This window comes from Alligator mississippiensis, chromosome 1, assembly GCF_030867095.1.
Source record: "Alligator mississippiensis isolate rAllMis1 chromosome 1, rAllMis1, whole genome shotgun sequence".
Lineage (NCBI taxonomy): Eukaryota > Metazoa > Chordata > Crocodylia > Alligatoridae > Alligator > Alligator mississippiensis.
In genome coordinates, this window is record NC_081824.1 from 476360901 (window position 1) to 476376327 (window position 15427).

Below are 15427 nucleotides of genomic sequence, written 5' to 3' on the forward strand. Positions count from 1 at the left end.
TCGAAAACTATGCACACACAGACTTGGCCTTCGAATACAAATGGAGCTTTTTCAGACTATATCTTTTCAGGATAAGAACTAACAAACAGGCCATAGTGACAAATGCAGTTGCGTCGACATAAACGGGAATTTTCATTTCATTTACACACACCCTAAGTCTTTATTTGCATTTGTACAGCATCTGCTACAACAGAACTTTAGTCAGGATTGTCACCTCTCCTCATCGAAGGACGTACAAATAATTAACACAGTAATCAACTATCATGGTTATCTAGTATACAGAATATGTAACAGGGCACTGGGATGTGCCTGACCCTTTAGGAGAGCAAGCAGCCTGAGAGGCTGCTTTTAGGGGGCAGGGGGGAGCTAATGAGGGACTCACCTGGCTGGAAGAGGGCTCAGGCTGGAGCTACATGAGCCCCGAGTCTGCACCAGTCTCTTCGTTTCCCCCCAGCTACTGCACAGTGCAGAACTCCTGGCTCCGGGTCCCTGAAGGGAACTGGATTTTGGCTAAACAACTCTACAGGTCTGGAAACAGAGGCAAGTTTCTTGGACTGAGGAAGACTGGGTTTACAGGCAAGTGGTCTTTATGTTACACCTCTAAAGACTGAGGTGTCTGCCAGACGGCGGTGATGTTTCTTATTGATTTATGTTTAGCCTTGAACCCTGGGGGTGCAGACTCAAGGCTTGCTTAGAGAGCCAGTATCCCAGGAGCCCTCACACTGAGGGTGGGACCCAGGGAGGGGTCCCAGAACTGAAAAAAGGCTGAGACCCAGATCACGAGGTCCAAGAGGCCCAGAGCCACCTGTGTCCAGGGCTGGGCGGTGGAGGGGTCTGGGAGCTCAAGGGGGCAGAGTGCATAAGAAGGAAAATCAAAGGGAGAACATCTCTGAGGCTTAGGGCGTGGAGTAGGGGAGGAAAAGGAACCACACCGTTTGCCCTTAAGGCTAGGTCCCTGTAGGGCACCTGTAGTCAGGCCGAGAGGAACCTACCAAGGTTGGATGTCTGGATAGTGGCCAATGGGGCCTCAGACCCAGGGGAAACTTACTGGATTCGGGCTCACTCTAAGGCCTGCTAGCAGCCTCCTTGAATCAACCTGTAATATTAAGAGCAAGGCACGGCTGGTGAACAATGAAGAGAGAGTGACATTAGAGCTGGAGCCAGGCAGGAGCAGCAAGGCCGCTAGGGGTGTCATGGCAGCCCCTGTGGCTGTGAGCCTGTCACAGAGTACTTCTAGTTTTTCCTTTGAAAGGAAAATATAAAGTAGTGATAAAATTATGATCGCATAATCTGTGATTCCATGACTCGTTTCTTTAAAATTGGTTTAATGGACCACCGATAGTACAGTGCAGCCCCAACACAGCAGGCCAGACTGCCAGTGGCCAATACATTCACGGGCTGGATCCAGGTGTTCCTGCTCTGGCACGTGGGTGGGCACCATCTGGCCAGGTGGGGGACAAACTGGCTTCAACACAGCCCTGATGGGGAAAGGAGCTTGACCCATCCTTGTCAAGAGGGAAAGAAGGCTAGCCAGGTGACCCCATAGGGAGGGAAAGAGTGCGTGGCCTGGCCCAACCCGGCCCTGCAGGAAAGGAAGGGGACACGGTCCAACCCTGAACCCGAAGTGGGGGAACGTGGCCCAGGCCCACGGGGGAAAGAGGCATAGCTTGGCTCAGACCAGCCATGCAGGTACTGGGGCTTGGGGATTTGGCAGGGGAAGTGGTGGGGAGGCTGTGTTCATGGCCACCACTCGCTTGCTGCCAATTCCCCAGACCCATGGGGAGCCCCACAAGCCAGATGTGATGGCTCCATGGGGCTGCATTTGGCCCAGGGGATGGAAATTGAGCAACCCTTGTCTCGTAGATGCATAATACGTCAATTTGTATTTGCTTACAGAGATAATTAATAAAACATAAATATCAATGAAATGTTAGTTAAAATCTCAAAAGATTAAAAAATACCTGTCAGCATTTTCATTTTTACACTCTGCCTTGTATGGATAGCCATTTTAATAATATAACATTAGGTATCGTTTTCAAAAGATCCTGCCTGTTGGAAAATATGCATAAGTGGAGCAGCTGTAAATGCTTCACAACAAGTCGTAGCGCTGAAAGAAGAAGAAAAAAAAGTTAATTTCTCAATTAGTGAATGAGTTCACATTTTGGACTCTAAAAATACCCACGGTTAGTTCTGTAGACAATACATTTAGAAATCCTTTCCAAGAGTTACAGAAGTTCCATGTCCAATACAAATCACCATTTCCAAAGATACTAACAGAGCCACCAAACAGTCTTCAAAGCAACCTTGAAAACAGCACAAGAAAAGCTGGAAAGCAGGGTTTGATGCTTTTCCACCACAAATCATACTAGCCTATCTTCAAAAAGGCCAAAAGGTTCCCAAACAGTTATGACTTTTATTCCCTACCAGCCTTTACTAGACCTGAACTAGCAGCTTAAACGTCAAAACTTTTCATTCTATTTTTAATCTGTCGTTTTTTATTTTTTTAAATCTATTTTTAATCTTTCTTGTTTCCCCAAGAAAAGCCATTTAAGGATCCGATCCAATTGACACTGAGATGAATGGGAGTCTTTTCACTGACTTTACAGAGTACTGAATCAAGCCCAAAGCGTTCGTAGTGGATGATTTCCTCTTTGGAACCCCGCCCCCCACTCCGCAAGGGAAATCACCTATCAGTTATGATACCACATACCAATGTAAGAGCAGAGACTCGCCAAAACAAAAGCAAAACACCCAACCTCCATCAATCAGTGTTAAAACAGAAACACGTTTCTAAGTGTGTAAATCAGGAAGAAGAAGGGCTTTTTTCAGCATTGAGGAAATCGGGACTGTTAGTCTTAACTTTACACAGAAGAGCAATTTTAAAACTATCCCATACTAAATCCCAAGATTAATGTAAAAAGATGAAACTATCTCACCAGAGGAAAGAGTTTAGACAGGTGAGAAACAGAACCTAGTATTCATGGAAGGGTAATTATTGGTTTGGCTAGGCACTTTTGCTCCTATTTGCTCTAATATAATTTCCCAACCTTAAAATACATTGTACCTTCTCTTTGGGTGTGCATCATACAGTATTTCATGACACTACTTTACCCATTTAAAGGTAAAAATCCCAGTGATACAACATTCAAATTGGAAGATTTAAAATTATAGCAAAAACTAGAATAAATATCCCCCACCACAACTCTGCCTAGATAAGTCTTTTGGTTTCTATTGAACAAAAGAAGACTGATACATATAATTCTTCCTACACGTTCAGGTTAACAGGAACAGAATGATTCATATACACTACGGTACTAAAATGACTGCCTTACTGGACTCATTTTTGGCAACTAAACCTATTACTTATGTTCACTTGGAAATTTTAAAAGCCTTGGTGGGGTGATATAGTTGGGGGTAGTCCTGCTTCAAGCAGGGCATTAGACTAGGTGACCTCCTGAGGTCCCTTCCAACCCTAATTTTCAATAATTCTGTTTAGCTTTGAAGCATGGGAAGTTTCATTCAAGAAGTGAGAGTTTCTAGTCAAGATTTTTCCCCTCCCCCAAAATGCAGGAGCATGTGAAATCAGATTTTACTGTCAGTATTTTTAAAGCATAATTACAACTGCTATTGCTAAATGAATAGATCCTATTAGAAAGGGAAGCCAAGCAACTTCCTATGTCAGGGAGCAGATATGTAGTAAATTAACTGGAATCAAAGTGGTTCCATAACTTCATCAAGCACTTTCTCCTTTCTTTTCCTATGGGCATGCATGACCATGCAAAGGGTGTGGGAAATAAAGTTTCAGGCCTCACCTAGCCAGATATTGTGCCTATTTAAATAAAATTGGTTTTAAAGTTATCAACACAAGCTACACCAAGAAAACCACCTGTGAATTGGTGTGCACTACTTAAACTGACCAGATTGAGTAAACCAGAGTTAAACTGGTTCAACTTTTTGTGTAAGCAAAGCCAGAGGCATAATAACCAGGAGCGTCAGTGCCCGGGGGAGACAGCGCCGAGCGCTGGAGCGGGAGGTGAGGAGCGTCGAGCGCTGGAGACTCCCTGAAAACCAGCAGTTTGTTCAGTAACGAACTAACTGCAACTTTAGGCCTTTAGGCCTACGCTGAATGAAACAAGGAGACAATTTCAGTCCTACTTAATGTCTTCACTGGAGCATGTCTGAAATCAGTCCCCATTAACAGGCATGAAAAATATACCCAGTTGCTATTGAAGATGCCGTAGAGAAAGCGATCATCGTGGCTTCCTGTACCTAGCACGGGGGTTTCTCAGCCTGTTTCGGCTCCAGGCGCCCGTCTGCAACTGGCCTGAGTTTTGTGCCACCTGCTTTTCACAACTAATTTCACTCAGTTTTTCATTATGAAAAATAGTAGACTGACTCCCACCCCTACTCACTCACTCGGTGTGTGAGCCCATGCAGCCACGTACATGCATGCACATGTGTGTGTGTGTGTGTATGTACATGCATGCACACACATCTGCATGTGTAGGTGTATACACACAGTGCACCTGTAGCACATAGGGTACAGCGTGCCTGCAGGTGCATACTGCGTGTGTGCATGCAGGTGTGCGCAAACAGGCAGAAGTGTATGTGCACTGCCAACGCACTCTTTCCATGTATGTATACTGACATGCACACGTATGTGTATACGTGTAAAGTGTATATGTGCATATCTACACCCCAACCCCCCGTACAAACACCCGTGGGCAACCCCTCGCAGCCGAGGACGACCCTCTCTCAGCCGGGCCGCGTGTCTGCGCGGGGGCGGGGGCAGCTCTGGAGTGCGGACCGGACACACCGGGCTGCTCCTGCCCCCCCCCCCTCCCGCTCCTGCGGCTGTGCAGAGACCCGGCCTCCATCGTGTCGGTGCCGCGGGGTGTCGGAGCGGGCCTGAGGCGGCCTCGACACGCTGCCTCCGCCTCAGCTACAGCAATGGCAGAGTCTTTGCAGTACCTGCCTTGTACGGTAGTATTCAGTCTTGGTGACACGAGTAAAATGTACAGTGTGTTATAACGAGTCTAGTTGCACAAAGAGGGATCTGACTTGCTGTGGCAGGATGACATGTTTTTCCTCTGTTTCCTTCTCCTGTTCCATAATTTTGGTTTGACAGCTCTAGGCTTCAGACTGCAGTTATTAAATTAATTTTAACAAAGACTTTCAAAGACTGTCTCTAGCAGTCTAGGAAAAGAGACACTGAAGAAATATCCTCATTAGGAGAGGGAAAGCATCTAGTTAAATTTTTCATAATTGCATTCATAATTGTATATCTAACCTTCAAGGGTGACAATTTTAAACACTCCTAAGGGAGTTAACGTGAAACGTTAGCTTTTCTCTCCTTATGTGAAATGTTCGGTGATTTGTACCATGCTGTCGATAGTAGTCTGAGTCCTATCTCTCCAGAAACAAAAAGTTACTATCGTCCTCTGTCCTTATCAGGGGAACATGCAATGGGAAAAGCATATAGAGACCCACATACTTTTGCTAATAAGGACCCACTATCCCCCTCTTCCTCCTTAGTGGTACATAGGCATGAGATGTTTCCATCCCAGGTCCACTGTGATGGGTGTCCAGGACCTTTGTGCCACTGCCTTGTCTCCCATTATAGGAAACATCAATGCTGCAAGTAATAATATCTTTTCTGAGCTAGGCTGCTCTTGCAATCAAATCTACTCACCACTGCCCTGCCTTTGCCAGTCCTCACATGTGATGCCTCCTTGGAAGTTACTAGAAGGGGCTTGGGTTTGTATCTGACTGGTCGGTGCAAAGCCCTGTCTAAACTGGGCGGATCATATTTTGCTCTCCTTACCCTTCACCTTCAGCCCCGATCCACCTGGTTCAGACCCACAATGTTTGGCCTTTCTTATTGAAATGCCTGCGTGCAGAGAGACCGGCTGCTTTGGTGCTAGGTGGATAATGGGGACAGCTCACTGAGTTAAGCTTGACCCACCCATTTTCTGGTGTTGATGATACTAATAATAGGAATAATGGGAACTATAACAGCAACTGCTTGCACTTTACACCCAGCTGAGGATCTCAAAGCGCACTTCCCACAAGGTTAGGTTAACACTCCATGAAGTAAGGGGTATGACGCCGCTTTTAACAAAGGGTATATTGAGACCCATAGTGACTAGATGACATGCCCAAGGCCACAAGGCTGGTCAGTGGCTGAGCTTCGTGCCAGTTCTGTGCCTCGTGCGCTCATGCTTGACCTGCCTTTCCCACTGCAAGATAGCAGTGTGGCATGAAAAGGATGTTTAGTCCGTCAGAGCGGTCCAGAGGCCTGCTCCCTTCCCCCGTCCCCTGGCTAATCAGCTCCTTCATCCTGAACCGCAGCCCCCACGCAGCAATCCTGCTGAAGGATATTAGAAAGGGTAAATGGCAAAATCCCCCTTCGGTTCCCACATCATGCTGATGAAATGATGCTGTTTTTGAACTTTCCTTCTGGAAGCTGGGTATTGATCCTGGAAGTAAGAGAAGGGATGTTTTAAATGAAAGTGAGCTCTTCAAGCTAACCTTTTTAGGTTGTGAGACCCCAGGCAGTACCTTAAAAGATATTTAAATAGGTCCCCATGGAGCTGTGCGACTTTGCTTGCATGGAGTGGACCAGATTCCTCTCCCAGATACACACACGGGCTTGGCTACAGCAATTTAGCCCCGCTGCTTTGGAGGCATGCAATAGCTTTGCCAGGACCTCGCGTTTCCCCTGCTCCAAGACCTCTAAAATCCCCGGCGACCTCCTCATGTGCCAGCAGTAGCTCCTGCCTCATTACGGCGCCTTACAGGTCCATGAGCAGGGAAATGATGGAAGAGAGGAGTGGCTTCTACCCTTTTTCTGCCTCACTTCCCACTGCAGAAATGTACTTAATTATTGAGCATGAAACCACATCACCCACAGGCATACACTTAGCTATGCAAATTTTGCCCTGAGACTGAATGCCCATATAATAATTCATAATTATCTGCACTGCTTGATCTAGAGACGCACAGGACAAAGGAGGTATCATTAGCTGAATCAGCCCCTGGCTATCGTGAGGGACGCGTGAGCCTAAACGCGGCATCAGTCTCATTTACAAGCTTGCCCCGAGGGGCAGCCCTCCCATGATCAGTGGCAAATCTCTGAACTGCCATCTTGGTGCATGCAATTATTTCCCCAGCTTCTCTGTTGTCCTCTCCTCAGCTGCTTGATTCTGCATGGGTCTCTTTGCAAGTGTGCAGTCATAAATAAGCCACCTCTGCCTTCCCCTGCTTTCCAGCTGGGGCAGCATCTGCTGCAAGTTACGGCGCCTCCACGCCCGTCCCCTCCGTCAGCAGGGTCCCACAGCTCACAGGAAGAGCTGAGTTACCTACAGACTTGAGCTCTTCCTCCCCTAGTTGCAAGCCTCATGCTCTAGATGAGCATTTTCCTCATATCACAAGACTGGATTTGCTGAAGGGCAAGCAGCAGCAGAATTATCCCTGTGCATCACAGATGGCGACGGCAGGCAGGGGGCAATGAGGAGTACAGGTGCGGACCGCTGAACCAGAAATGCCTGTTGCATTGGTGCTCTCCATCGTGCGTCTTCAAGCAGAGCCCTCTTCTCCCGGGAAGGGGACTGATGTCCCAGAGATGCTTGGATTTCTTGCCGCACGACTCTGCCGGACGGGACAGATGAGGTGAGCCATATAGTACACACATGGGGTTCCCAAATCCGCTCTGTTGGGCATCAGAGTCCATCTCCTCCACATTCAAGAGCAAGTCGCTCTCCCCACCAGGCTCCCTGGCCAGACCAGCAACACCAGAGTATCAAGAGGAACTGCATCTGGGAGCAGGACATCACAAGCACCTGCCAGGATTACCTGCGGTCCTCTTGCCCCCGCGGCACCAGGACAAGCGCACGATGGTCTTGGATAACTCCAGGAACTGCTTTTGTGTATTGCCAAAGCACTGGGGATGGAAGTGGCTGTGATCCCGGGGAAGCTCTGACAAGCTGTTCAGCATCCCATAGCAAGGATTGCCCTCTCCATAATGTGGAATCAGAAAAAATATATGCCTTAAACTTTGATTATTTTAGTTATAAGATGACATAACCGCTTTGTGTAGAATTGCTGGCTCGGTACAGTAGAACAGATAAGGGCAAGTGTTTGTTCTTTGTAACTCTTCTGCAAATGCTTCGCTCACCGCGGCCTTAAAGGTAGAAAAAAAAAAAAAAAGTATGTACAAAGTAGATTTCCAGGTGCAAGAAGGAGGTTTGTGAACTAACCCTATCTCCCCCATAATTCCCATCCTGATAACAGCAAAGAAATAATAAAGTAATATTATAGCCGCTTTTCATGCTAATTTCACTATATGATCACGTGAGTTGTAAGCGACTGTTAAAAAGTATATAAGCCTCCTGATTTTGCTCTTGGGGGGGGACCCCTTCCAAGTGCTTGGGAAATCCATGTCACTTTGGAACTCCCCCTACAGCTGTAGTTTCTTTTAAATAAAAGCTTCTGCTGACCTGACCCAAAAGTACTCTGTGTGTGTTTCCACGACAATAAGCAAAGGCTGGCTTGAGTCGGGTGAAGTAAAGTGCATCAAGACACAGTATCAACACCATTAATGGGCAGGGAGTCCTGTCCTCCCAGCTTCTTAGTCTTGCTGGTGTTGAAGTCGAGCAAGAGCCCCCAGAACAGTGAGCTGAAATAGCATAACCGGGGCCGGGGGGGCAAAGCTCATTTATCTGTGTATGAGATGTATTTGCTGCCCTCCTTAAGAACAGCTCAAAGCAGCTTACAGTAAAACCAGATAAAAATAAAGACAGATTAAAATAATAGGTAACAGAACAACCTCCCAAACTCACACTCCCTGGAGAGTTACTTCCCAGGGCTGTGGTGGACGAGGTTTCAAACCAGGGGAAGCATCTTCCCCTCCTGGCATTTTCTAATTACAGGGAAGAGGAGGGGCCTTCATCCCACCCTAGACCTGGGGCAACCCCGGGAATACAGGCACCACCTTGCATTCGGGCAGGAAATGCTTCCCTTCGCCATACCACGGCTCCCAGCCTGAAGGACACGTTTCTCTTATAATCTCTTCAGACCGCTGGAAATACCGGAGGGGTCAGCTCAGTGACCCAGCCCGCCCTTCGCCCTGCAGATAGTCTGCAGCACCGGGTAGTGTCCAGGCGTGTAACTCCACGTGCATGTGGCTGCGTCCCCCAACAGAGAAGTGTGGTAGGACTCAAATCTTGTGCCGTGTCTAGCCCTAGGGTTCAACTCCTGAATCAACTGATTACTCTTCTCATCCCCTTCCTGAAGCTTCAATCAGCATGAAGAGAGGAAGACACAGCATAGCCTGGGTGTAGCTTCACAGCCGTGTGTGTGTGTGTATATGTGTGTGTGAATATATATTCACGCATATGTGCATATGTGCATGCACATATATATATTCATATGTATATGCATGTGTGCATGCATGCACACACACACACATATATATATATAGTGTGCATGCACGCACACACACACATGCACATATAAATATATAAGCATAGAGATATTCTTTCTATATCTGCATTTTATACACATGCAAAACACTACTCATAATAGGTCTGAATAGGTTCAACAAATGCAACAAAATGGCTTAGGCTGGGAGGAAAAACCCAGTATGTTGTTTTCCAGCGTTCAGGCTCTGCTGTCTAAACACTGGTACGAGTGCTTACCATTAAACTCATATATTGCCCCACTGATTTGAATGGGACTGCTCACAGGCTTAGATATATAAGCCTGAGATGGCAGAATTGGGATCTTAGGATGGAAATATATGGGATTACTAGCAGTTGCTAGTTGTATCCCAGTTGTATCACTTAGCTACAGCAAATAAAGTCATTTTTAGTGTGTAGGTAAATGGAAAGCTCAAATCATTTCATTCTGGGAGATGAAAATGAATACTGTGGGTTTGACCTCTCCTTTCCGCCTGAGAGAATGAATTGCTGTTTCATTTATAATGAATTACAACACAACGTAGGAAACACGCGTGTGGTTTTAAACTCCACGTTAACGTGATTTGTGTAATTCATATCACGGCGATTGGCATATGACTAATGGCGCTGTATTAAAGTAATCTTGAAGCAAGTGAGATGAACGTAACTCTTGCACCAGTGATTAGCGTCCAGGCATGTACAATGCAAGTGATCCTCCCTATCCTGTGCCTCTCTCCTTCATGAGAAATTTGCCCTCTGATTTTTACATCTGATTATAATGTATAGGTAATTACAATGCCTGGGTAATAATAATCTGCTGCTAGCTGTTTTGTGCAGGTTTCATAGTGTACCCAAGCATCGAGGCTCTCATAAGCATGAATGTTTTCATAATAAATCTTCTTGCCTGTATTCATGTTGAACTACACGTTTCATGGAGGAAATGATAATAATTGGTAAACACTTCTAATTCAAGTAGTGTGCAAGTTAACAAGGAACTGTCTCTTGGTACTTGGCTCTGAGCAATTATAATTCATCTTAATAATTCTAAGGTCACTAACTTCAGCAGGGTGCCAACATTTAAAGGGCTTTCAGCATGTAGTTTAAGCGCAGGGGATGACACCCGCTGTGTTGCCTCACTTTAATATTTATGCAGATATGACCTCTGTAGAAAAAAGATGAACCAATATCCTACCGGTATAAAAGCCACGTCTGCGATTTTATTTTCTCATAAGTGAATGGATATTGTTATTATGCAGTTACAAGCATTCTGGCTTTCTTTTGTATTGCAAGACAACATGATCAGTCAGAAAAATGCTTTTCCCCCCCAGCGATGTGCTAACACTTCTGTCACGTTCTTGCTAGAAATACGTTATTTAACGAATCGAGCCATGCTGTCCTTGAACAGAACATCCTCGACACGCGCAGGGATCAGACAAATTCCAGCAGAGATTTTTTTTTCCTTTGCTGAGATTTTTTATTTTTACATTTTCACCAAGGCAGCGGAGGGAGCGGATAGAAGAAGGCTTACCCAAGGAAGCGCTGCGCTGGGCGGCCACGCCAGGCAGTGGGAATCCTTTTCAAGTTTTTGTTTAACCCAAGGTGTTTTTCATTATTTAGGGAATGCAAAGCAGAAAATTAAGACAGAGCATCTCAGCATCCTGGTGAGCAGCTTAGCACTGTGCAATTAATGTCTATTGATCGTGATGAAATGAGGAGTGAGAAGGAGGGAGGGTGAGAGGAACATCAGGAAAGCAGGACGAGATCTGCATTGAAAAAGTTGGCAAGGAAACCTGGTTACCAAGAAGTCATACTTGCTTTAATCGTTTGGATCTGCCGCCATATAAAAGCTATGAACAGCTGAAAGAGAAGCTGCTTTTTGCAATTGAAGAGACCGAAGGATTTGGTCAAGAGTAGAAGGGGCTTCTGGGCAAAGAGGAGATCTTGCATTAGTAAAAGGCCCAGCCAACTAAAATTGCACACGTGATTGTATATAAGCTTTTGTTCTGTACAGTGATCTTTCTGGAACTCTAAAGTAGAAATGTTCGCCGTTCTTCCACAGAGATATGCAAAACAGTTCAGCCTTTTCTACTTTATTTATTGCCCCTTCAAAAAACCAGGAAAAAAATCAAGTTTTGAAAGTGGACAAGAGACTTTATTTAAACTATATATATATATATATATATTAAAAATATATTGAATATATATACTGGTGGGCTCTAGTTTTATAGAGCTTTAAGTGTATGAAACATTTATTTCTAAGCGAGGGGCACGACAAGTCTCTCACTGGGGTTGTAGAGCGGCAGCAGCAAGGCGCCAGACTGCCATGCGTAGATCCTGAGGTGGTGCACAGTCACTTGGAAGAACTGGATGCCTTTAAGTCGGCAGGCCCGGATGGGCTCCATCCGAGGGTGCTGAAGGCACTGGCCGACGTCATTGCAGAGCCACTGGCGGGAATATTCGAACGCTCGTGGCGCACGGGCCAAGTCCCGGAGGACTGGAAAAGGGCTAACGTGGTCCCCATTTTCAAAAAGGGGAGGAAGGAGGACCCGGGCAACTATAGGCCGGTCAGTCTCACCTCCATCCTTGGTAAAGTATTTGAAAAAATTATCAAGGCTCACATTTGTGAGAGCCCTGCAGGACAAATTATGCTGAGGGGAAACCAGCATGGGTTTGTGGCGGGCAGATCGTGCCTGACCAACCTAGTCTCTTTCTATGACCAGGTTACGAAACGCCTAGACACAGGAGGAGGGGTGGATGTCGTATACCTGGACTTCAGGAAGGCCTTCGATACGGTATCCCACCCCATACTGGTGAACAAGCTAAGAGGCTGTGATGTGGATGACTGCACAGTCCGGTGGGTGGCGAATTGGCTAGAGGGTCGCACCCAGAGAGTTGTGGTGGATGGGTCGGTCTCGACCTGGAAGGGTGTGGGCAGTGGGGTCCCGCAGGGTTCGGTCCTTGGACCGATACTCTTTAACATCTTCATCAGCGACTTGGATGAGGGAGTGAAGTGTACTCTGTCCAAGTTTGCAGATGACACAAAGCTATGGGGAGAACTGTACACGCCGGAGGGCAGGGAACAGCTGCAGGCAGACCTGGATAGGCTGGACAAGTGGGCAGAAAACAACAGGATGCAGTTCAACAAGGAGAAATGCAAAGTGCTGCACCTAGGGAGGAAAAATGTCCAGCACACCTACAGCCTAGGGAATGACCTGCTGGGTGGCACAGAGGTGGAAAGGGATCTTGGAGTCCTAGTGGACTCCAAGATGAACATGAGCCGGCAGTGTGACGAAGCCATCAGAAAAGCCAATGGCACTTTATCGTGCATCAGCAGATGCATGACAAATAGGTCCAGGGAGGTGATACTTCCCCTCTATCGGGCGCTGGTCAGACCGCAGTTGGAGTACTGCGTGCAATTCTGGGCGCCACACTTCAAGAAGGATGCGGATAACCTGGAGAGGGTACAGCGAAGAGCAACTCGTATGGTCAAGGGCCTGCAGACCAAGCCCTACGAGGAGAGACTAGAGAAACTGGACCTTTTCAGCCTCCTCAAGAGAAGGTTGAGAGGCGACCTTGTGGCTGCCTATAAGTTCATCACGGGGGCACAGAAGGGAATTGGTGAGGATTTATTCACCAAGGCGCCCCCGGGGGGTTGCAAGAAACAATGGCCACAAGCTAGCAGAGAGCAGATTTAGACTGGACATTAGGAAGAACTTCTTCCCAGTTTGAGTGGCCAAGGTCTGGAACGGGCTCCCAAGGGAGGTGGTGCTCTCCCCTACCCTGGGGGTCTTCAAGAGGAGGTTAGATGAGTATCTAGCTGGGGTCATCTAGACCCAGCACTCTTTCCTGCTTATGCAGGGGGTCGGACTTGATGATCTATTGAGGTCCCTTCCGACCCTAACATCTATGAATCTATGAGATGGAAAGGGAAAGCTAGCAGGAGAGGAGGAGTTTGTGTGGCCTTGCAAAACGTGTCGAGGGCACGTTGCTGTTCTGTTCTTTGTTGCAAACCTCCCCGTTTCACTCCTGACCCAAAAAAGTCTGTCCCAATTCAGCAATACTAAGCCCGTTGGGGAGCAGCAAATGAATCCAGCATCTCCTTGTGTGGAAGTGTCCCTCCGGTAGGACAGTCTATTTTCCTTTCAAGCCCGGCCTCTATGGCTTCAGAGGAAGCATCAGAGCAGCTTTGCTAAGGACAGTGAAGAGGGCAAAAAATGTTTCTGATGAGATTGCTAATTATACAGACTTTAAACATGAGCTGACACCAGCTTTATTGCTTTTACTACCCTGGGCACATGCTGGCTCCTGCAGGAATACACGACGTGTGCCATGCCGGCCATCGCTTGCCAGCGTCTAGAAAGTTGGGTGAGAAATGGCAGGTTTTGTCTGTCCTTATGTATGTAGCTGAAGTGCCAGCGAATGCCTTTTCTCAGGTGGCATCAGCAATGCAGCCTCTTCCCATTTTGCCCTCTCCGGTTCGTTCTGCACGACGGTTGCAGTGGGTCTCATCCGTGCCGCGTGCGGCGCGTGGCGCGCTTTTCCCGTGGCGCCTTTGCAGCAGTTGCAGATCCCACAGCCAAGGAGCAGCAGGCGCGTCGAGGTTCAGATTTGACTATCCAATACAAACAACACATTGCCCTTTCACTAGACCTCTGGAGCCCCTTCTAGTCATTAATAGTTACCTCTGCCCACTTACGTTCATGTTGAAAACGTTCCCATTTTGCTTGAGTCCTGACTGAGGTTAACCCGCACGAGTTCTCCATGCAGCGTTGTATCTACAGGCTAGAGAGATGGGGGATCTGCTGTTTGCTGTAAAGACGCATGTTTTCCTTTTGAATAATCCTCTTGTAGGAAGTTAGCATTATGCTGACACTAACAAATGCCAGTCTGCTTTTAGGCTGGAAAAAAGTAAGTGGTGCAAAAGGGAATAGGCACTGAACCGCTATTAGGGCTGCTAATTAGCCATTATTGGATTCCATTAATCTCCTGAGTTGACTAAAAGAGTTACGGTTGCTGAAGCCCGTTTGTGTTGAGCTGGAACGGAGGTTTAACAAAGCCCGTGGGCCCAAGATACCTGCAAAAAGCAGGTTCCCTGGACCCACTTCAATTTGCATTTTGTGGTAGAGAGAGTTAAGGAAAGATACTTATGAGACAAATATCTTGAGAGCAAATGCTATCAAAGAGCGGTGTGCGCTAGCATGCATTTCAGCACAGATCTCCCAAGCCAGTAATAGCTAGATGTGAAGCAGAAGAGTTCACGCTGCTGTATGGAGTTTACAGCGGGCAAAATACGAAGCCAAATTACACTAACACACCCCTTTTTTGGTTTCAAAAGAGAACCAGAAATCAGGGATACTTTCCACGCACCCCAGACTGGAAAGCCTCCCCACACCAGGACCCCCAACCCCTACCAGATCCAGCCTCCTCCATCCGAACCATCTGCTCTTTCCTATGGCCCTTGAGGAGGACGAAGATGAGCTTCTCGCCTGGGCAGCAGGAAGGGTCAGCGTTCAGTTTGACCGCGTTGTCCAGATTTTAAAATGACTCCAGGCACAGACGGGTTGACTGTGGGCTGGATCACTGTCACAGAAGAGTCAAGTCCTCATCCCATGCCAGGTCCACCCCCCTTTATGCATAAACCCCTTGACTGAAAAAAAAATCAGGTCTTTAATTGCATTTAATGACGTTCTAACGTTCGTGGTCATGCCATTACTTTTCCAGAGGGGAAGGAAAAGCCTCTCCTCCAGCGCCGTGTCCTGAGTCTGCTGGCAGCCTCACACAGCAGCTCTGAAGGGTGAAGTCCCCCTCCCCAAAGAGCCTCATTGTGATGTTTACTCATTTACATGCCAGCATAATTAACTAGTTCATTGCTGCCCATTTATCAAACGGGATGGGGAACTGTGTTGGGCTGGGAGGAATTGGGACTTGCTGGAGAAGGGATTATGCAGAGGGAACGGAGGAGAGATGCC

The 15427-nt window shown here is 47.1% G+C and overlaps 1 long non-coding RNA gene across 1 annotated transcript; it reads right to left on the reverse strand.

Moving 5' to 3' along the window:
• Window positions 1-129: 129 nt before the first annotated feature.
• LOC132248775 (uncharacterized) lies at window positions 130-4751 on the reverse strand. The gene is made up of 2 exons (XR_009460155.1): window positions 4719-4751; window positions 130-2107 (listed from the first exon to the last, which is right to left on the reverse strand). It is a non-coding gene; the product is annotated as an uncharacterized LOC132248775 (long non-coding RNA).
• Between the last annotated feature and the right edge of the window lie 10676 nt (window positions 4752-15427).